Genomic DNA, 22,224 nt, shown 5'->3' on the forward strand with positions numbered 1-22,224 from the left:
GACGGGACGGGGATTGTCTACTTGTTCCTTTATGAAATGTAAATTAATGGGCATCATACTGTGATCCAAGAACGATTCACATAAACAAATTTTGGACTATAAGTCCCTTTAGCATAGCCAGCACATGTAAGGGGAGACTGCCTTATATATTTAATTTAGATACAGCTTAATCATAAACAAAACCTTTAAGTGGTTTATATTCCTTATGATGCTGGCAATCTCTCTAGAGCAGAAATGTGGAATCTGTAGCCTTCCAGATGCTGTTTGGCTCAAACCCTCATCAACTAAGCTGGTTTCTACCATCAGTAATGGCCTGGATGAGGGTGAACAAATTGAAACTTAATCCAGACAAGACAGAAGTGCTCTTCAGCCTGTGCTGGATGGGGCTACACTCCCCTTGAAGACACAGGTTCACAGTTTGCGGGTGCTTCTGGGCTTCACCCTGAGTCTGGATGCCCAGGTTTCTGAGGTGGCCAAGGGGGTATTTGCACAGTTGAAGCTAGTGCACCCAGTAGCAGAAGAAGGGAGATTTTGGGGGAGTGGGGTGCCAAGGGTGGTACTGGGGCTGCAGGATGCCCTCCAGTGGACAGGCCCAGTGCTGCCTAACAATGCAGCCAGGACAAAGCGTGGGACACCGTGTGACACCGTGTGGCACTTGGCTAGGGTGCCCCAGCTGCTGCCTCCCTCCTGGCTAAGGCTGCCCTCCAGTGCTCCAAAACTCAAAGAGCTACAGCCAGATGGTTGACCAGAGCTGGCTACAGAAAGCATACAATCTGTTTTCAGGCACATTTCAAAGTGCAAGTTATGCTTAGGCCCAGGCTATTGAAAGACAGCATTCTCTCATACAAACTTCCCAGGGTCCTGAGATCTTTGTGGGAGGGCCTCTTCTCGGTCCTGTCACCTTCACAGGCATGCAGGAGAGGGCCTTCTCGGTGGCTGCTCCCAGACTTTAGAATTCCATTCCTAGAGAAGTTAGCTTGGCTCCCTCCTTGCTGTTCTTCCACTGGCAGGAATTTCCAAAAAAATTACATTATCTTAAATGCAAAAACATAAACTGCTACATTTTTATAACTGGCTTTTAAAAAATGAATGGAAGTGGCATCTTTTCAAAAGGGGGATTTTAATCTCTCTCTCTCTCTTATATAAAAAATGCTGCTCATTAAAGCATCTCACGGTAGCTGCTTATCCATGGCTGGTAGGCAACTTTAGACTACCCCAGCAAAAACTTCATTTGTCCAAACTAATATTGGCTGATCTCATCTTAGCAGGTGTAAATTGAGCAACCAGTAGAGTTGATGATAGTTTAGGGCTTGGCAGGCTCCAGAAACTAAAATACTCAAGGAAGATTAATGTGTTTGTGGGTGGATGGGCAACTAATTAGTAGGGGGCAAACCATTGGAGATAATTATTGACAAATGATAATTGACTCATTAAAAATGTAAAGGGACACATAATAAACATAGCAGTTAAAATGCACACACACAAATTGACTAAAGTTCATAGCACCACTGAAATGATGTAACTTACAGATCAGTTCTTGTGAGCAGGGTTGGTTTCATAGCTTTTCCTGAAATCTGAAAGAGAGACAGCCTTGACTCCAGCTGAATATCCTGTTTAGTTCTACAGGTCAAAAAACTGCTGCCAGCATCATAAAAGTCTTTTTTTCCATCCGTGAGTGCTATCACTTTCACGTCTTCAATTAACCACATCTTTACCAAAGTAGAAACTGTCACATCACTGATGTTTGATGCCCCCATTCAAAACTTGTTTACTTCGAGTAGAATTCTTATAACTTAAATATAGATCTTTATTCCAGTCTGCGTCTGCACTGGAACTATTTTTATGTCTGGATTTGTTTTTAAATCTTTGTACTGTTTTTAGGATGTGGTTTTTTTTTAAAAAAAAGATAGAATTGTAGAGTTGGAAGCGATCCCAAGGTTCATCTAGTCCAACTCCCTGCGATGCAGGAATATACAGCTGGATCAAACCTGCAACCTGGGCATTATCAGCATAGTGTTCTAACCAACAGAGCTACGTCCAAGTATCAGCCTCAGCCACAAAACTAATATTCAGAGCAATTAGTTTTGAGCATGTTTACTTGCATTAAAGTCCATATAGATAAGCATTTATATATCGTATTGTTGTTTTATTGCTATGGTCAATGGCTGATGCAAATAAAGATTCATTCATTCATTCATTCATTCATTCATTCCATATAGCTAAAGTAGCACGTTGAAGTGGTTTGTGCATTAGGCCATAAAGGCATCATGGACAAGGGCTTCCAATATTCAGGTCAGGGAAAATATGAATGCAGGCAGACAGAAATTCATATATTTTATGGGTAATATTCAATAACTCATACTTAGAGTAGCTTCATTGACATCAATCAACGTAACTCACGAATTACTTGATTGCAATCTTGGTGCTTTTTAAAAATGTTATTTTTAAGTATAAGATCAATGCATGATTGTTTCATTTGTTGAATACCACTTTATTTGCACTGAAAACAACTCTAAAATATCTCATAAATACAATATAATGTATGCAGGTTTACAGTGCCTTATTAAAGTCAATATTCATTTCTTGAATATTACATTATCTGCACTGAAAAGGCCTCTAAAATGTGGCATAAATCATGTGTACAGGTTTACAGTGCAGCATGAAAGCTGATCACAACAGGAAGTATGACAGTATGACAGTTGCATATACTGTAGCTGAAAGAGATGTGAAATCCCAGGAACATCAGTCATGATGGGGACTGATATGTATTATTTGTGTTGCCATACATTTTGATTTTGTTTGACAATGAAAAGAAACAAGGAGAGTTTTAATTTAGCCACTGCAGTACTAGGAAAAATCAAGTTTCATGCTTCTATCAGCCCACCTGTCTTGGTTTCCTAGCCTTATTGACCTCTGTCTGCCCTTTAGATGACAGATTAGCTGTGAACATCCTTTATAAAAGGAAATAGTGTTCTATAAAATTCACACCATGGTTTCTAATTTAGCATCAGAGCCAGGACATCCTAAAATAAAATTTGAGTCAAAAATAGATCTGTGTGTGTGGCAGGGGAAACTGTCAGGGTTGAAAGCAAACCATTAATCTACTTAAAAGTTAGCTTAATCTGTGAGAAAACATACACAAAAGGAGGGTTTGTGGCTTCTTCAGATGCTGTGTGTTTTGCTGATAGGGAGTAAAGCAAGACAAAAAACAAAACAAAACAAAAACAGTATGTTTGCTATATCAAGTGTGATAAAGATGAGGCACTGTATAGTAAAACAGAAAGGTTAAAACTCCACTCTCAGAACTGATCTTGCAGAGAGGACATGTGTTATAATTATGTGGTTGAAGTTTGTCTCTTTCCAAACGGCAATTTAAAATTGAAAGGTATCATTTGATGGAGCTTTTACACAGAATAATTTTGTTGGACTGAAATTGCTCAGAGTTTGCTTAAATCGTATGTGATTATACATTTGACCATGTTTGTGGTTCTTTATTGATGGCTAACTCAGCAACCTACAATATTGGTGCTGAACAATTAAATAAAAATGCTATCACCATTTTACCAGTCTATGTTATGAAAATGAATGATCAGATTGCCCTTGAGAACAATTGCTAATTGTAGGAAATGTCTGCCTCCTTGATATTGTCATCTTTTATGACATTTTGTTTCTTAAATTGTTTTACAATGTCTCATGCAATATTATTCAGCTTTATTGTAAAGTTGAATAGTATATGTGGTTAAAGGAATAGTTTACTGCCAATCAATATTCAAAACTGCATGGCAGTTATGCAAGAAAAAGTGTGGTTAAAGAAACGTACAAATAAAAACAAGCAAATGAATTACATTTTATTCTTACAAAGTGATCTCATAGCAAGCAATTTCTGCATTATTTCTGCTCAAAAGAAGCCATCTTCAAAAATATCAGTTAGCACTGGAGTCAGGAATCTAATGATGGATCCCCCCTTGTCCCCAAAAAGTATCTGGAACCAAAAAAAGTGATGTAGTCAGGATAAGTTATTCAGACTACAGAAGTTTACACACCCATTTAACTTGTGCCTTTCATTTTAGCTGTGGTGTGTTTTTCACTAGGTTGTGAAGCAGAATCAAGATAGTTCTTGCAGTACTTTTCTAGGCCCTAGATCAGGCATAGGCAAACTCGGCCCTCCAGATGTTTTGGGACTACAATTCACATCATCCTTGACCACTGGTCCTGTTAGCTAGGGATCATGGGAGTTGTAGTCCCAAAACATCTGGAGGGCCGAGTTTGCCTATGATTGCCCTAGATGAACATCTAGTCAAGCTGATCTGACCTGCACACAGCTGCTGAGCTGACAATTTAAGCTTCTGCTTACAGAGACAGGTGAATAATATGTCTCTATGGGACAGCTGACTAGCCAGAATCTGAACTAAATTAACAGAGCCATCCATACCCAAGATCCATTGGGATGAGAGAGTCTGGAGTAGATGGAACTTGGGCTGTCCCAGCTAAGCAGGGGCTCAGCTGACACAACTCCCTCATCACAGCTCAGAAAGTGATATGCCTACATAACTCCCTCAACCCGGCTGAGCTCAGGCTTTGCTGACTCAGCCAGTGGAACTTAGTGATGTACTTACCCCTGTTCCAAACCCTTTTCAGTTCAGTCGCGTGAAACTTACACCAGCAAAAATGGGTGGTGTTGGTAAAATTCTGTTTCCAAGGCTTGTTTCCTATCTACCAGGCTTGAGGTGGGATTTGGAATAGGGGTAACTAAGCTTGACTTGGTAAAGGGTAGAGGGACCCCTGACCATTAGGTCCAGTTGTGGCCAACTCGGGGTTGTGGCGCTCATCTCGCTTTATTGGCCGAGGGAGCCGGTGTACAGCTTCTGGGCCATGTGGACAGCATGACTAAGCCGCTTCTGGAGAACCAGAGCAGCGCACGGAAACGCCGTTTACCTTCCCACCAGAGCGGTACCTATTTATCTACTTGCACTTTGATGTGCTTTCAAACTGCTAGACTTAAGCTGGTGTAAATTCCACTGCCTTCCTATACAGTCATACCTCATGTTCTGTTAAGTTCATGTTGCATCTTTTCAGCTTGCGAACGTGGCAAACCTGGAAGTGTATAGTTCCAGGTTTCGCCGTGTATGCATGCGCAGAAGTGTTCTGCGTGTTTCATGCATGCGCAGAAGCACTCTATTGTGCTGCATGCATGCGCAGAAGCGGCACTCTAGTTATGGACTTTTTGGGGTGCGAACGGCACCCCAGAATGGATCGAGCCAATAACTAGAGGTACCACTGTACATGGGATTGTTCTGCCAGAAAGGCCATGCAGAGTTGGCAAAATCTGAAGGAAGTGAAAGGGGAAGTACTGTGTCTGATGGGGAACGGTCAAGAGAACAATGGGGGATGTTAAAACTGGATGGTGAGTGGGTATAAGGAAAGGAACGGAAAAGAATGGCGAGGGCTTTGTTCCATCATTTGGAAAGGCCTCCTCTTTTGCCCAATATATTACAATGTCACTTTATGCAGGTGTCACACCGTGTTGATAGCTGATAAAGAAATACAGTAATGCAAAGGTACCAGGAAGTCATCAGCAATTTTTTGTGAGCATATGGGGGGGGTATAGTTTAAGGAAAGAAAATAAGGTATAAAAAGCGGGAAAGATAAGATAACAAATGTCAGGCAAATTAGGCAGGACACCATAAAAGAAACTGTGACCTCTGATCACATTGTGCTGCAACTCAACAATCAGCAGGTTCCACCAGGGGAGTAGAAGCTCGTGGTTGTGCGTAGCCCTAATTTTTTTTTTTAGGGTTTATGCACTCCAATATTATTGCCAAGAGGGTCTGGCTGCATACAGACAATACATTTAACACTTATGGCTTCTCCCAAGGAATCTGGAAACAGTATTTTATTCGGCAGAGAGCGATAATTCCCTGAACACTTAATGAACTACACCTCCCAGGATTCTTTGGGGCTGGTCATGTGGCTCAGGCACTTTAAATATATGGCACGTATGTAGCTTTTCTGATGGTTTTTCTTGAGTTAGCTCTTGTGTATTATAGCTGCTCAGAAAAAGTACCTGTGCTGAGAACCAGGAGGCAGCTGTTTATGTTTGTTTTGCAATTTTGTATTTGAGTGCAACAAATATGATTTTGCCTTTTTAAAACAACAGCAGCAACACACTGAACAAATGTTAAAATTTCTTAGGAACTTAGAACCTTTGTGACAAATACATGACCTTCTTACGTCCTTATAATCAGATGGTTGCATATCCCACTTTATTTATTTTCTTAGCATATCGAGACAGGGGAAACCTTGATTTTGTTCCCCCTTTGTTTGTCATTGTGTAGATTGCAGATATTGGCTACATCTGTTTCCTGTGAAGGAAGCGTCACTGCTGCCTTTGTCCAGCAGGTGGAATACTTGCTGCGGTTTTGATAAAGCCAGAAATCCTAATGCGGCATTCTTATTTGGTTTTTAAAAGTCAAATTCCTGAGGGGCACGTTTGACAAAGAAGCATGGATAAGGAATTTTTAGCTTTTTTCCAAGCACATTAACTGACAAGACTGTGTGAGCCTAGAAAATGTGGGTATGAATGATATCGGGCAAAGCAGTGGATTAAAATATATGCCCTTGGTTTGACTGAGAACACTTGCCACTATTCTTTCCTTTGTTTCTTTCCATTTATTTCCTTTTACTTTTTCTGTTTCCTCCCCCTTTCCCACTCTCTTCTCAAAGGTTTAACTGCATTTAAGAGGGGGGAAACTACTTAAGTGTGTGTGTGTGTGTGTGTGTGTGTGTATATATATACACACACATACATACATACACTGGAAATATTTGTAAAAAGAAATCAGTGACTAATCCAAACCACAACAAGGTGGTCTTAATTTTAAAATATTGTCTCCTCCCCCCTTTTTAAAGGACCCACATTGTTTATGGAAGGGACTCAGAATCAAACTAGATGTGACACCATGTGTGAACTTACTTTTATTGTTTAAAATATTTTTAGACCACATTTCATTCAATCAGATTCCAAATACAATAGTATAAATAATAATTATTCATACCAAATACAAGATGTACTAAGAAAATATTCCTAACAGAATGTCAGAATTGGAGGCAGCATTAAAATTATTAAAAATGTAAGGCAGTCTAAGGCAATGCAACCATTTAAAATGCCTGGACAAATAGACACATTTTAACCTGGTGCTGGAAAGATTATAATGCCCACACCACATCTTTTTTTGGATATTTCTTTTCTTTTAAAAAAGAAAGAAAAACAATAGCAGGTGCAGCAGCCCCAATCCAGACAGAGGCCATGGTGGGGGTCATGTGGAGCAGATTTAGCCTCTTCTTCCTTGCCATTTTCCCAATTTGGATCATGCTCCCCCATCTTCTTTTTGGCATTGGAGAAAGGTTTCTAATCACACTGATGAAAGCTTTCTTGTTCATGTTAAATTTCACCCCATTCTTCTGTTATCCTATCTAAAAAACTCTCCCTCACTGCACATAGCAGCCATGATGAAAACGCTCCCCGTGCCTGTAATTAATTTGTTCTAAAACAGCAACAACAAAAACCTGGTGTTCTTCCAGCGACACCTTTAGTGTCATTGAATTTGGTTCTTAAGTTTAGTTTTCCCTCTGCCTCGCCTGTTTTATTTTTGTTCAGCCATGATCATGAGAAAAGCCCACATGATTGGCTTCTGGCCACACTTACCCTCCCCCCCTCTCCCGCACCCACCCCCACCCACCAGATCCATGCAAACAGCACCACAGAGAAACAATGTTCATACCACAGTTGGTGTGGATTAGTGTGCTCTCTATTGCTACTACAGTAGTACCTCTGGTTAAGAACTTAATTCATTCCGGAGGTCTGTTCTTAACCTGAAACCGTTCTTAACCTGAGGTACCACTTTAGCTAATGGGGCCTCACGCCGCCACTGCACAATTTCTGTTCGCATCCTGAGGTAAAGTTTTTTAAACCCAAGGTACTACTTCTAGGTTAGCAGAGTCTGTAACCTGAAGCGTTTGTAACCCGAAGCATTTGTAACCTGAGGTACCACTGTACATTAGTTTGAAGCTCATGCCACTTTCTGTGAAAGGTTTTGAGAGATATGGCCAAACATTACCACTGCAATATCACTAGTGTGTTTTTTCCAATCGGCCTGTTCACATGCTCCCATTGCCCTACACACAAACACATTTTGCCCTCTAATTTGTATTCCTACAACAGATAAATTCGCTTGAATTGGATTGGAGCCAGTTACAGAGAATAGCAAACTCCACAGTTATTTCAGCGCAAGGGCAGATTTAGGGTTGTGCGAACGTGACACACACACACTGGGTGATGAGTTGAGGAGGGAGCCTTTTCAAAGTCAGGTAAGTGAGGTCTCCTTCTCAAAGACTAGTTAGCACTTTCCCAGTTTGGGGAAGAAGGTAGGAGGGCTCTAGGACCCTGCCAGAGCCTCACACCTGCTTCCCAAAGCCCCATGATTTCTTACTCTGCTTTGGGAAGGCAGCACAAGGGCTGGGGGGGGGGAGGTAATAAAACTTTGGCCTTGCACAGGGTGCCATATTACCCAAGTCCACCACTGTTCAACTATAACATTACTGCAACAGCACCCACCTGGTTTGTACTAATATCTCCCCCCATACCTTATGTAATTGCAAATGATGGAAAGCTGTGGCTACTCATATGTAGAGCTAATATAGCACCTGCTATGTGTGAAATCATCATTTCTGAGGGCCACTATTGCAGTGTTTCCCAACCTTTGGTCTCCAGCTGTTTATGGACTACAATTCCCATCATCCCTGACCACTGGGTCTTGCTAGCTAGGGATGATGGGAGTTGTAGTCCAAAAACAGCTGGAGGTCCAAGGTTGGGAAACACTGCACTATTGCACATAGAATTGCAGAGTTGGAAGGGGCCCCAAGGATCATCTAGTCCAACCCCCTGCTATTCCATGCAGGCATCAAACCTGCAGCCTTGGCATTATCAGCACCATGGTCTAACCAACTGAGCTATCCAGCTGATATGTGTCTGGCATGTTGGTCCCTGATGGAGACTACAGTTCATACAGTTGGTATTTCCATGAACTTTCTGCTGAGCCAGAAGGGCATGCCACCGCCAGCTGCACATGCTCTTGTGGATGAGCACATAAGGAAACCAAGGCTGGCTGCATGAACAGGCCCTGCGTATCTGTGAAATCGTTGAAGCTGAAGCTGGCAGCTATGTAAAACACTAGTTTTTAATTATTCACAGCTGAACAGAAGTGAAGTTATACCTAATTCTGATGTTGCCTTTATTGATGCATTCTACAGAAAGCATGATGCCCAAATTAGAAGTGTTTATTATGCATCATTTCCAAGTGCAGGTGGAGAATTAGAAATGGATGAAACAGATGTCTGCTGCAAGATAAAAACTTCAGCAATTATTTCTATTTTAAATCAGCCTTAATTGGATGTGGAAGTCAGTGAGTGTTCTTTATAATAGCGTTTTAAATGCATTGTTTAAGCAAAACTTTTATTTGTGGAGATGAGCACTTTTTAAAAAAATGCTTATATGATGTACATATATGACACATCTGCAGAGTTTATAAGGGGATATTTAGAAGACTTACCAGTGGTGAATGAAAACTGCTCAACAGTTTGGATAATTTGTTGAAGCAAGCTCATTAATATAGCATGTGTGAGGGAGAGAGAGAGATATGCTTGGCTCCTCCAGTTTTGGGGTTGGGTGGTATTTCATAGTTATTGTTGGAGCAAGATGTGTGCAGTGACAATTGCTCCTACCAGGGATTTTATTTGCTGAAACTCTTTGCTTCATCCGCCTCTGCTGGTTCACATTCACATATACAGTAATTTTATGTGGCTTGAAATCCTGAATTGTAATTGCTGCAATTAAGAGGTAGTAAGTCCTCATGCCCTCAAGCTGATTTCTTTCTGAATTACTAGAAACCTGAAACCCTTTTTGTTGTTTGTTACCTACAGTCATTATTATCATATCACATGACAGTTTTTTTGCTTTTGCTGTATCTGATGAGGATGGTTATTCATTTGGAACTGGCTACTATATCACTGAAATACAGTATTAAAAACTTTCTGTTAGAACGTTTCTATTTATTTCCCCATGGCTTCTGAACTATCAGATTTTGCCTTTGCTGGGATCATATATCAATGATATGTGACACTTTTCCACAATCACAGACATTTCCAAACAACAACAGGAGGCTCACACAAAAATGTAAACTTGTTTTTCATTAAAAACAATAGGACTTTGGGACAGAAGACACATTATGATAAAGTAGTTTTGACATGCATGTTTATTTTTTGTACTTTTTTGCAATTACTTCAACTCCCTTCTCGCTCCCAATAAGGATTGGGATTACATCAATGGAGGAGCTTTCGAAACACATTATTCCTATGCAATGATCACAGTGTACCATTTCTTCATAAAGGTAAAGGGACCCCTGACCATTAGGTTCAGTCGTGGCCAACTCTGGGGTTGCGGTGCTCATCTCGCTTTATTGGCCAAGGGAGCTGGCATACAGCTTCCGGGTCATGTGGCCAGCATGACTAAGCCGCTTCTGGCGAACCAAAGCAGCGCACGGAGACACTGTTTACCTTCCTGCTGGACCGGTACCTATTAATCTACTTGCACTTCATGCTTTCGAATTGCTAGGTTGGCAGGAGCAGGGACCGAGCAACGGGAGCTCACCCTGTCGCGGGGATTCGAACCACCAACCTTCTGATTGGCAAGCCCTAGGCTCTGTGGTTTAACCCACAGCGCCACCTGCGCCCCTACCTTTAGAAAATAGTATACCCCTTTCACCTAGTCAAGCATTCTGATTCACCCAGCAGCTCACAAACAAGGTGTGGAAGTGCTGCCCTTTCCATTTTTTGTCTCCAGTGCACGTCAGAGTTATACTTCCTTTGAAACAGCTGCAGTTTGTGAGGGATACAATAGGTTGGAAAGAGGCTAGAACTGCAAGACTGTGCACACCACAGAGAAGCATGTCCTATGGAGCACAGTGTAACTTACTTCCAAGTAAACATCCACAGGCCCAGACCACACTGCTGTGATTCTAAACACAGTGGCTTGAAAGTGCATTCTACTGAAGATCTGCTAAATGTATTGAGGACTGTGGCATCAGTGAGTCTGTAGGTGTAGTATTCCTGTAGTATTGATCCTGATGATGTTTAATTCATGTACCACATTGAGGAGAATGACTACAGCAATAATCGGGAAATAATACACACTTCCTTTGTTGATAGAAGCTTGTTTGTTGTTGCTATAGGTAATGCTGGCATTAACATTGTGTCAACACACTTGCACAAGGCGACTGTCTACAGTGTATCATAGCAGCACAGGTGAGGTGAGAGCTGCAGTGCTACAGGAACATCTTGCAACTTTTTTTATGAAAGTTCTTCCCCACAGCTTCCTATATTATCTCAAAGAGCTTCAAACCTGTAAGTGGTTCCTAATTTAAGTGCATCCTGGGAATGTCAGGTACATACTTAAATATTTATCTCAGTGAATTTATTGTGGCCACATTTGGATACTAGGGAGCGAGCTGTTCTGTGATTACTTTGGTTGTGACGGCTTCATTACATATGTTTGTGGTATTTTTGTTCTTTGCCTGGCATTAGATTAATATCTGTGTCCATCTTAGGAAGGACTGAGAATGTTTAAAATGGGCAAGTGCATCCTTATCCTAAACATGACTTCAGTACCCTATCTGCACAGCTTGGTCACACTGGTTGGACTATGAAATACAATGAAGTACAAGGATTCACAAATGTACCGTAATACCCTAGTACTTAACAGCCTATTTTTCCTTTCTCTTGCATAAAATAGGCTGTGTTGTTGGATATATGTATGTGTATGTGTACACACACACACACACACACACACTTTTAGCATAAAGGTAAACTTTGAGTGTGATTAATCAGAGTAAACCTGTCTCTTTTCCATTTTATTTTATTTTAATTGATTTTCAATGATACAGCAAATATAATATAAAAACAAAAGAAAAGAAACTTAGGATGGTAAATAAGATGAAGCAAAATATCAAGCATGAGAGAGCAGGAACATTACTATGTAGAATTGTATAATAATAGTTGATAATGTATGGTACTACAATGTACAGACTACAACCAATGTGACACTAGAGATTATGATCAATGATATTTTTGATAATAAATTGTAAATCAAATAATAAATTGTAATAATAATAATAATAATAATAATAATAATAATAATATGGAGCCAAGAGTCCACCCATGGCTATTTTAGACCACTGGTACGCTGTGGAATGTACTGAAAATACTGTAGTCTAACTTAACAAATGCCAACAAAAGGCAGATAAAGTCATGGGGCAGAATTCAACATTGCACTATGGTGAGCATTCTGTCAACCCAAGCATTGCAGCTTGCCTGAGAGAATGATCTCCCCTCTTTTCTATGCATGCTGTCCTAGGGGTTCTCCTGATCCCCCAAGAGCCAATTTTGGGGGATGCAGAGGAGGGGGGATGATGGGAGGTGCAAGCCCCATTGCAAAGCAGAAACCCTCATGCCCTGACAGGACTCATTAGGTCAGAGGTCGGCAACCTAAGGCCCATGGGCCGGAAGCGGCCCATGAGGGTCGCTTAACCGGCCCATGAGCCACCCCCAAACCGAGCCGCCCACTCGGCGAGTCCTCACACGCTGCGCTAAACCGGTGCAGCATGGCATGGGGACTCTCTTCTGTGGCTCCGGAAATCGCTTCTGCACATGCCTAGATGCCGAAAATCACATCTGCACATGTCCACGGTGCTGGAAATCACTTCTGCGCATGCCCAGATGCCGAAAATTGCACCTGCGCAGAAGCGACTTTCAGCATCTGGGCACGTACAGAAGTGATTTCTGGTGCTGCAGACATGCGCAGGCGCGATTTCCGGTGTCGCACCGTGCCGGTCTGACCCATGAAGGATCTCTGAGGGAGTGATCTGGCCCATGCCCGGCAAGCCTTGCCAACCCCTGCATTAGGTGAATCCCACCCAAGGCAATGACTTTTTAAATGCCAGTCCAAGAAGCACTATTGCAATTATACTTGTGGTGCAGCTGACTTAATGCCCAATCCCAAAAGTTGTTAAACCACAAAATTTATATTTAGTATGTGATGGACCACCACTACCACCCTAAAACTGTACAGAGTCAGGAAAAAAGACATTACTGCAGCTTCTCTTATGGCAAGTACACCAATACAAAATACTGTGGACTAGGGTGTTATTGCACTGCATTCAGTGGGACCATACTTTGCATTGATGAAGACTTGAGTCAAGAAACAAATAGCTAATACTTTGCTTGGTTTCATTTATGAATATTTTGTTGGTATTATTGTGATGCAATTTATTTCCCAAAGGAGTGTCACTTATTTACACGCCCATGCAATCATTTGCCCTTCTTTGTTTTCTGACACATTTGCCAAGTTGTAATCCCTGTTGACTTTTTCTGCTATTTGCACCATGGCAATACTCCTCCAGATTTTGTTTATACGCATTCCACTGCCTTGATACGGTATCACTTAGGTTAGTAAGAATACACAGTGTCCTTAGAAACTGTAAACTGAATATGAAATCATGGTGGGTTTTTTGTTTCTGATTGACTTAAGCTTAGTGACATACTGTTAAGGTTCCTTGAGCATGACCCAGATAGTCAACAGTTGTAAGAAAATGATAGGGCTTAAGTTAAATTCTATTAATATGCAAGGGGAGCACTAGTCCTTGTCATGTTTATACAAGCGAAATTCACATTAATACTTGAGGTTTAATTTTTGTAAAAAAAGGGGGGGGGAGAGGGGAAGACTAACTTAGCTGCAATCCTCTGTGCATCACTCTTACTTGGGAGTAAGCCCATTGAACTGAATAGAAATTGTTTCTTAATAAACGTGCATAGGTTTGCACTGGAAACTGGGAACATGATAGCCAGAGTCATATAAGCGGCTCCCTTTTTGTAGAATGCTTTCCCCAGGGAGTTTCAGCTGATGTCTTCATTATGCACCTTTTGGTGCCAGGCAAAAACATTCCTCTTTAACCAGGCCTTTGATTGACTGACATCTAGTGCTCTTTTAAAATGTGTGCAGGGTGTGTGTGTGTGTTATTGGGTTATTATTATTATTATTAATTATTATGTATTTTAAGTTTTTATATTGCGATTTTATCTTGTCAACGGCCCTGAGACCTGCAGCATGCAACTTTAAGAAATAATAATAATAATAATAGCCTTGACTACCTTTGAGATCTAGATAAATAGAGGAGATCTTGCCCCAAGTTTCTTTCAATGCATATTTATGGATGAGACCCAAGGAGGTGTTCTTTTTGGATTAACTGCTGTAGAATACAAATGTGAGGTTGTCTGTGTGCTGCATTAGTTCACAGCTTACCACAGCAGGGGCTTTCTATCCTGTCAAGTGGCAATAAAGCCTGATAAAGGCCTGCTATTCTCGGTGCATCCTATTATAGAAAGAAAAAGTGTCAGGCCTAGCCATCTGAAGACCATGCCACAATGTATGCAAATAGATTCCCTTAAGCCCCCTCCTTCTCAGTTACCTGTGATGAAAGATGTATGTGACAGACATTGGGGTTGGTGTGTTCAGGGTGAACTTGTTCATGCACCTTTAAAAAAACAGCACAGTCTGGCCATTCTGATTATTATCCTGTTCCTTTGATAGCTTTCTTTTATACTGTGCTATTCTTCTCTATGTGAGGATGCTCTCATTCCAAATCTAAATGAGCATCTATTGGGTTTCTTTTCTTAACTGTCTTTTCAATCAGCCAGTTGTTGCTTGGTGAGTCCGATTGCTGCTTGCTGATCAAAGCTCACAAGTTTGACATGGTACAGTTTTGCCAAAAATTATGTGGAGAGCACATACACTTTATTCTGGCAAGGAAAAGCCAATCTGCAGCAGACAACAATACATTTGTGCTTTACTTTTCAATTTATCCTGACCTTGACTGTTTGAGCAGTTCTTCCAGAATATGTGAAGCTCATCCTTAGGTTTAATTTAATTCCTAACAGTCACATGTGTTTCTTTTATGAAGCCTTTAAACTTTCCCTGCCACCTTTCTAGAAAAGAAAGACTGAGGTAAAACTTCAACTTGTTTCTTTCAATTCTTCTGAAAACATGGGAAATATTTTCTCTCTGGTGTGTGTGTTTGTGTGTCTGTCTGTCTCTGGAATGCTAAAGGACTGCTTTTTTGCATAGCAGACTTCCAGATAAACATATTTTGTAACATGTTTATCTTTTATAGCATTATATCTTTAAATGCTTTTCTGTTCTTCTTGGAACTCTGAAATCTCTTAGGCTTTTAATTTTCCTGTTCACACACCTGTTTCTTCTAGACACTTTTAAAATGATGATTATAGATATCTGAAAAATCCTTTGGTTGAATTTTAAAGAATTCAGCAAGTTGGGTTGAAATAGACGTTGTTATGGTTTCAGAAAAGTTGGCATTGATGTGACTGGAAAATGTTCAGAAACTAAACAAAGAACTTTCAAGAAGAAATCTAGTTTGTGATTTTGCCAACCACTAGCATGTGGTCCGCAGAAGGTTGTCCAGAAAGGAATGAAGACTTGGGACTCAGCTACATTAGTAAAGAAACAGCAATTTGAATGCACTATAAACATGCAACACCTGATTGTGCCACAGAGCAGGAAATTTTAAAACACGGTTTTCCATAGGGATTTCTTTCTTTTGTTATAACTATCTAATTTCTGGCTTATTTTTAGCATCTTTTACTGTGTCTACATCCATCACTGGGCTGAGAAAGGTTTCCCATCCCTGATCTATGTAAGGTGAGTGGGACTTTCAAGCAAATAGCCGTTTCTAAAAGTGCTTATCAAGTGACTAGTTTTATGTAACTTTAGGGAAATGAAGTACATTTCCTGACAGGATAAAATAGCCTGAAATGTGTATATGTGGCTTACTTTGCTTAAAAATATTGATACCCCAACTTCCCTCACATAATGTAAGGTGTCTTACTAAAATAGCAAAGTACAACACAACCGTAGCAGCACCAGTACATTACCATTGAGATTCATTTTTGGAAAAAAGTGATTAACGACAGCAACAGCAATTAATAACAGAATCACCCACAGTCAGTTTAAAAGCAACAGCTTTCTAAGGCTGCCTGAGACCCTTTGGAAGGGCAAGTGCCTTAGTACCTTGAGGGAAGATGGTTGTTTGCTTCAAAAGGAAGGACAGACCTGAGACAGAGGCTTCCTTCTGTCACTATTCTTTCTATTCTACTCTGTCCTTTTTATTGTTGGATCTGAGAAAGTTCCTGTGCAACCTTCTGTAAACCCATTTGGGAATAAACCCATTTAAGTGTTTGGGAAGTACTTCTGGGTAAACATACATAAGAATGGGCAGTAAGTATGGCAGCCACAGAGATAAAACTCCAGTTATATTTACATCTTTTGTCTTCAGTCACAGATAGGTTTTTATTTCTGGCTCTTGGCAGTCAAAATGGTGCTAAAATTAGAGAGGAAAAAAATTAAGACAGTTCAAAATTGAACTACTGCCGTGCTGTACTTTGTACAATTCTGGCATCCGCCTGCCACATTATTATGGCCATATATTACAAAGGAGGCTGCTGAAAGAGCCAGATGACTTCATTAGGTTTAGATAAGTCACTCATCACCTTTCCTTTTCCAGGCAGTGAGGCACACAGCAGTTTGAATGGTGTATTGGCTTTGCCTTTCACTCGTTTTTTTGCAAAGGGATCCTGGCATAGCTGTCAACCTTCCCTTTTTTGCGGAAAATACCCTTATTTCAGCACCGTTTCCCGCTGCTATCCAGGATTGTTAGATATCCCGTAGACTGTCTCCGGGATAGGTGAGGCTGCTAATCCCTTATTTTCAAATCTGAAAGTTGAAAGCTATGGATCCTGGTCTTAGAGGATGTGATGTTTATTTGAATGGGAATCCTTTACAAGCTGGAGTGTATAAGAGGGTTAGGTCTGCCTACTGTTTTTATAAACCCCCAAATAACAGTTAGCATAGGAAGCAAACTGACATGACAGAAGCAGTGTTGGGCCTACGTATAGCCTCATCCTTTCTGCTCACAAGGGCACGATGAAGCCACCTCTCCCCAAGTATTGCCAAGATAAGTGTGCACTGCAGTGCCTCAGGTCAATGAACCACAGGACTGGATGGAATAGCATGCCATTCCCTTCCATAATAGCCAAATCCTCCTTCTGCCAGTGAGCTGCAACACATGGAGGCCTACTCTAAAAATAAAGTATAGTGCTAATTGGCCATATGGATCCCATAGATACACTAGTCTGCCCTTTGAGCTGCCAAAGATAAGCAGACATATTTTTGCTAATTATCTTTTAGTTAATAATGATTTGACAGCTGAGGTACGATTTTTTTATTGTCAATTTATTTTCACCATGTAAAAATAGGAATAGCCCTGCTATTAAGTAGATGCTTGCATATATGTAAAGTTAGCTAGGCCATTACTCTCTAGAGCTCCTAGACTCTCATGCAGAGTTGAGAGTTCATAACACACAGTAATAAATTAGTTTTGACATTCACATTCCTTTGCAAATGTGGCTGTAGTAAGCACAAAATGAAAAAATGGTAAAGTCTACAAGTGAGAACATTGGGAAGTGATTTATCTCAGCAGGGAAGGAGCTAATCATTTTTTCCACTTTTTATCCGGAAACGTATGGATTTAATTTCTTAGATAAGTCTTTGGCACCCTTAGGCAAAACTGAATACAAAGCAGCAAAAGTCTGGTGGGTGGAGACAGAATTAGTCAGAGCTTTCACAAGAGCAAGTTTGATCATCTGTTAAAAATAGTTTTCTTGATGAACTTAAGTGATAAAGATATTTGTACTTATCACAGCAAGAAGGCCTTTCAATTTATCTTGAATGTAGAACTAGCATCTCTAGAGCTGTAGAATTAGGAAGCACGCACATACATATACACATACATAATTACATTTAAATATGGGATACCAGTGTATATATGTTTGAGGATGATGTCCACAAAAATCTGATACATAATTTATAACAAACATTCTCTCTCTCTCTCCTTACATTTATATCTCACTTTCTTCCATTATGGAACCCAAGGTTACATGCAAGTGGTTCCCAGGTGATCTCCCATCTGGGTACTGGTCAGACCCCAAACTGCTTAGCTTCCACAAGGTGGTGTTCCCCTGTGCCTGGGACCAAATTCTAACAAACATAGATCGCAGAACTATAGCTGTAACCAATAGCTATAACATACAGCTCAATTTTCTGTAACCACTGACAAGTTTAAATGGGAAGGGACAGTGGTTCTGTGATCTGTGTTATGACCCAAATTTCACATAAGACAAATTTAGCATAACATCTGAGAAAATTTTGGCAGAAGCCAGAAAGTTTTGGAAAGAGTAACAAAAACCCTGGAGGTCGTGCTAGCCTGCAGGACTGGACCTGCCATCCAGTGTAATAAAGCATTTTCCTTCAAATGACACATGGGGGTAGAGAAAGGCAAGAATTTTTGTTTGAATGGGTCTGCAAGGCTTTTTAAAACAACCCTAGCTATTCGTGTCTGAGAGAGTGTGGGGTGGGTGAATACCATTTTAACTCTGCTTGAGGTACCTAAGGGCCAGCACTGCTCACATGCCTGGGTTCACTGCATTTCACCTTAACCCAAAATTCACCTTGAGTTGTGTGGTTTCTCTTCAGGCAAATCATTTCAGGAATCTTGTGGGTAGCCAACAATTCTAGAAGGCAAGCAGAATTTCCCTGTTTTCCCTTACACTCACAATGGAACATAAGGTGGAATTTAATATAGCACTAAGATGTACAAGCATTGCAGCTTGCCAGAAGGAATGATCTGACCTTTCTCTTACCACCCTGTGCTGCTCTTGGGCATTCTCCTTGGGCATTTTTTTGGGGGGGGGGCATTGGTGGGGAGGGGAGGGGAGGGGAGGGGAGATGCAAAGCCTAGTTGGGCAAGTGAGAGTGATTTATCTCAGCAGGGAAGGAGCTAATAATTTCCCCCCACTTTTAAAACCAGAAATTCATGGATTCATTTATTTTTATATAAGTCTTTGGCAGCCTTATGCAAAATAGGTGACAGTGACTTTAAAATTATGATCCTGTGGCAGAATCCGAGACCAGGGAGAAGAGTCGGTGGAAGAAGATTGGAAGAAGTTTAAAAATTATCTACAGAAATATTGTAAAATTAATGAATGTTAGTATGATGTTGGATAGAAACTAAGTGGTCTTTAGCTGTAATGTTATAAGGGAATAAGAGAAAATGGTTATTAATTGGTAAAAATTTAATGTCACAATATTTTAAAATTGAAGTCTAAGATGAATAAAGAGGGGAGGGATTTGCTGAACTAACAATCTGAACTGGAATACAGAAAAGGGAGGCGTGAGGAGGTCCGGGAAATAAGCAAATGAAAAATATGTGACGGAAAGATTGAATTGTTTTTAACCATTTTTATTTTGTATTTTTCTTTTTTCTTTTTGTTTTGTAATTTTTTGAAAATCTTAATAAATATTTTATAAAAAAATAAAATAAAATTATGATCCTGAACCTGACCAAGCAATATTTCCTCACCTGCCTTTCTCCATGTTATTTTCCTCCAACCAAAAAGTGAATTCTAAATTAGCAGAATGCTTGGTAAAGGATTCATATTGCTGAACTAGCAGATCAACTGAATGCACCAGTTCTAGAAATTTCAGTATGATATGTTTTAAAAATTTTATATTCCAAATATAATGGAGTCCAGCATGGGGATAAATAGAAGTCTTGCACAAACAATATGTTCTGTTTTGTTTTTCAAAGGCGAGATTGAATACAGGCATGGGCTCAAAATAGCATTAAACCAATAAGACTATCTAATTGCTTAGAGATAGTTTGCATGACCAGATTACTGCAGTGTGGCAGCTCCTTTCACATCAGCCTCTTTAAAGCAAACAGGAGTTATAATAGGGTATCAATATCAATGTGAGTAGGGGACATAAGATGTATCTGTTCCAGCCATCTGTTTTCACCCGTCCAACCAGTTGTCTCTGGAAGCTAATAAGCATGACATCATTATTATTTTTGTATTTTTGTAATTTGTTGTCAGCATCTAGTATGCAGAACATGGAGGTTTTGTTTAGTTATCATAGCAAAGAGTATTTATTTAGAACTCTTCCACCCCACTTTTCTCACAAAGACTTTAAGTGACATACAGTAATGAATGTTGATGGTGAGGAGAGAAGTGAAGAAGATTCCAGAGCCTGTTCCTGTTCCAGCTGGACTACCCACCCTGGCTCACTCCACTAAGCCATCTAGCAAGAACGTCTCTGTGGGAAAGAGCAGGGGAGTGACATAGAGAGGCGTGGGCTATGGGTAGCAGTCTGAGGTAAACCAGGTGCCATAGGACAAGCCAATGGTCATGACTGAAGAGTAAAGACTGTCACATGGATGGTTGAGCAAGCTTGCTTTGTGCTGCTCCAGAGGTTAGGACCTGACTCAATGGATTGAACTTATAAGAAAGACGATTCCAACTAAACATAAGGAAGAACTTTCTGGCAATTAGAGCTGTTTGACAGTGGAATGGTGTGCCTCAGAAGGTAGTTGATTCTCCTTCATTGGAGGTTTTTTAATAGGGCTTGGATGCCCATCTTGTCAGAGATTCCTTAACTGTGACTCTTTCATTGCAGCGGATTGGACTAAATGAATCATGGTAACCCTTCCAGCTCAACAATTGTATTGTTATGTATTGAAGTTCTAACCCTGGCCACCAGGGGTATTGTGTATATAGTTTTCATTCAGGTCCACATAAGTTAATTTAGGTGGGAAACCCTGGGTGTTGTTGTTACAATGTTGACAGCCGGCTGCCTATAAAAGCAGGCCGGCTGAGCTGTTTGCTGTTCAGTTCAGTTCCAGCTTACTTATAAAGAACTACTTGGAGAAATCTCTGTGTCGTCTGCTATGTCCACCCACTACTTAATATGTATGATTCTATGACCCAGGACCAAAAACCAACCAACCAACCAACCAACCAACCAACCAACCAACCAACCAACCAACCAAGGGCTCCTCCAGATGACCTCTTTATTGAGCATAGATCCTAATTTGCTTGTGGTTTACACATCTTTTCATTAATTATTTGTTCATGACAGAGCATCTGGATAGAAACACCTCCTCCTGGAGCCTTCTAATGGGATATCCCATTCCCTTAGGTTAAGGGGACAGTGTCCACCACCAAACAGTAGGGCCCAGCCAAAAAACTGATGAATGGCTGCCCTCAGATGACAGTTGAAGGGGGAGGAGGCCTGATGGAGCCGTCCTGTCACAGCAGAGCTGATGGAGTGTACAGTATGTGTAACAACCATGTGTTTGTTCTTCTCCTATATAGCACTCCCCCTCCCTTTACCTTTGTGTTACTGGTTATTACATTTTTCTTTTGGAGAATTTCATAAACCTGAAGGGATTAGCATGATTAAAAGTTCATGTAGATCAAACTGCTGTGCTAACACAATCTTATCAGCCAAAAATATTAATAATAGCACTCCCCCCCCAACTTTTGTGGAAAGGATGTAAGTAGGCTGGGCACATTCAGAGAAATTTAACCCAGGCCCTATCTCTAATGTGATAATTTCCTTTTCAAATGGATAACGATTTCCTAGTTCCATACCTTAGTGAATGGTCCAATTAAAAAAAACCTCCCAGGGTTTCAGAGGTTGAAGGGACTTGGAGTTGTCAGGCATACTATCAACTTTTCTTGTGTCACAAGGCCAGCCATATTCATTTAACTGTTGTAGCAACTTAATATTTTAATAGAGTGACTCACACATGAATGATAAAAATATTCTGCTAAGCATTGTCCTCTCTGGCAAATCTTAACAAAGAGTGTCATTCAAAGGGCACAGGTTGGTGAAATCACAAAAATTTAGTTCAAAAGCTCCATGGACTTCCATTTTGCTGCACCCCTGCTTTGAATGATTCAGCCAAAAGTGAGCACTCAGGAAATCATTCCCATTTAGCCTAGGACAGTGTGAGGCTGAAACAGAATCCAGAGAAGCAGACGTATTCTGAAATCCCATAGATGTCAGGGACTTAACTCTCATTCAGTTGAATTTTCATGACAATGAGGGGCTAAGTGCATGTTATGTGGGCACACATGTATTTTTTTTCTTAGAAAAGCAGCTTTGGGAAAGGGGAATTTCAATGACAAAGCAGGGGAGTGCTT

General features: G+C 40.5%; 1 protein-coding gene across 3 annotated transcripts in view; it reads left to right on the plus strand.

Moving 5' to 3' along the window:
- The first annotated feature begins 11,334 nt into the window (after positions 1-11,334).
- The window catches only part of LOC309538335 (lipoxygenase homology domain-containing protein 1-like), a 179,666-nt gene continuing 168,776 nt past the window's right edge, over positions 11,335-22,224 (plus strand). For 2 of the 3 annotated variants that reach the window (XM_082233720.1, XM_082233722.1), the window contains exon 1: positions 11,335-11,457. The gene's annotated coding sequence lies outside the window, so the exon portion shown is untranslated. Of the gene's footprint in view, positions 11,458-15,757; positions 15,824-22,224 lie in introns of all 3 variants that reach the window. The other variant, XM_082233721.1, reaches the window with a different exon arrangement.

This window comes from Podarcis vaucheri, assembly GCF_965113315.1.
Source record: "Podarcis vaucheri genome assembly, chromosome: 8".
NCBI lineage: Eukaryota > Metazoa > Chordata > Lepidosauria > Squamata > Lacertidae > Podarcis > Podarcis vaucheri.